The sequence below is a fragment of the Apium graveolens genome, chromosome 10 (assembly GCF_009905375.1).
Source record: "Apium graveolens cultivar Ventura chromosome 10, ASM990537v1, whole genome shotgun sequence".
NCBI lineage: Eukaryota > Viridiplantae > Streptophyta > Magnoliopsida > Apiales > Apiaceae > Apium > Apium graveolens.
In genome coordinates, this window is record NC_133656.1 from 96,450,111 (window position 1) to 96,451,839 (window position 1,729).

Genomic DNA, 1,729 nt, shown 5'->3' on the forward strand with positions numbered 1-1,729 from the left:
ATCAAGAATTACAAAATCAGCAAGAAAGATGAGTTTATCAACCTTGACCAAGACATCCTCCACAATACCGCGTGGATATGTAATAGAACGGTCGGCCAATTGCAAAGTCATATAAGTTGGTTTGGGATCAGGTAAGTCCAACTGCTTGAAGATTGAAAAAGGCATCAGATTGATGCTAGTTCCCAAGTCATATAAGCATCTGTCAAAAGACACTTTACAATAGTACATGGAATAGTGAAGCTTCCTGGATCTCTAAGCTTTGGAGGCAACTTCTGCTGCAGCACAACACTGCATTCCTTCGTGAGAGCGACAGTCTCAAAATCATCTAGCTTCACCTTCTGAGATAGAATACCTTTCATAAACTTTGCATAACTAGGCATCTGCTTGAGAGCCTCAGCGAAAGGTATGTTGATATGAAGTTTCTTGAACAACTCCAGAAACTTCTCAAACTGCTTGTCCAGCTTTTTCTTCTGCAGCCGCTTAGGAAAAGGCGGTGGAGGATAGATCTATTTCTCCCCTATATTACCCTTAGACGGAGTGTGCTCAATAATAGTCTTCCTTGGTTCCACTTTTTTATCCTGCTGCTTTGCTTCTTTCTCAGCCCCAGCTTCTTCAGTCAACTCTTGAGTTTGTTCGGGATTCGCAACCTTCCCAGACCTCAAAGTGATTGCCTTTACCTGCTCCTTAGCTTCCTTTTTTCCTGGCACTTCAGTATCACTAGGCAATATACCAGGTTGACGATTTAGCAAGGCATTGGCAATTTGCCCAATTTGATTTTCCAAGGTCTTGATAGAATCAACTTGACTCTTGCACATAAGCTTCAACTCCTCTAATTCAGATTTTTCATTCGCTGGTTGCAACTGAAGTTATTGTCTTGGTGCATACTGCGGTTGCTGAAAACCAGGGGGTTGTACTGCTTAGCTGGATACTGCTGATAAGGCTATTGAACCGCATTCTGAGCGTTACTTCAACTGAAATTAGGATGATTGCGGTTGTTAGGATGATAGGTGGCTGGCACAGGTTGCTGCGATTGTTGGAAGTTGCTCACGAACTGAGCTGATCCACTAGAAATTGTGCACTGATCAGTCTCATGGGCACCAACACAAAGCTCAAATACACTAGTGATTTGATTAACTCCATAATTAGCCACAGTGTCCACCTTCATTATCAAAGCCTTAAGTTAGGCAGCGATAGCAGTTGCTGTGTTCAACTCCAGAATTCCTGCTACTTTCCCCTGAGTCAGTCTCTGGGAAGGAGTCTGGTACTCATTAGCAGCCATTAGTTCAATAAGTTCATAGGCTTCATCGTAGCTCTTAGCCCACAAGGCTCCTCCTGATGCTGTATCAAGCATGGGCCTAGAAGTAGGACCCAATCCATTGTAGAAATAGTTAATAATCATCCAATCAGGCATGCCATGGTGTGGGAACTTCCTTAGCATCTCCTTATATCGATCCCAAGCCTCACACAGAGATTCTCCAGTTTACTGCGCGAACTGGGTAAGATCATTCCTGATTGCTGCAGTCTTCGCCATGGGGAATAATTTAGTGAGAAACTTTTGAGCAAGATCTTCCCAAGTTGTGATAGACCCTGCTAGTAGAGAGTGTAACCAGCACTTAGCCTTGTCCCTCAGAGAAAATGGGAAGAGTCGTAGCTTGATAGCATCTATAGTCACATCATTGAATTTGAAAGTGTCACAGATCTCGATGAAATCCCTGATGTGCATGTTGGA

The 1,729-nt window shown here is 43.3% G+C and overlaps 1 non-coding gene across 1 annotated transcript; it reads left to right on the forward strand.

The window, feature by feature from the left end:
- The first annotated feature begins 1,409 nt into the window (after nucleotides 1-1,409).
- LOC141694785 (small nucleolar RNA R71) lies at nucleotides 1,410-1,516 on the forward strand. Its single transcript, XR_012564068.1, has one exon. It is a non-coding gene; the product is annotated as a small nucleolar RNA R71 (small nucleolar RNA).
- The last annotated feature ends 213 nt before the right edge of the window (nucleotides 1,517-1,729 follow it).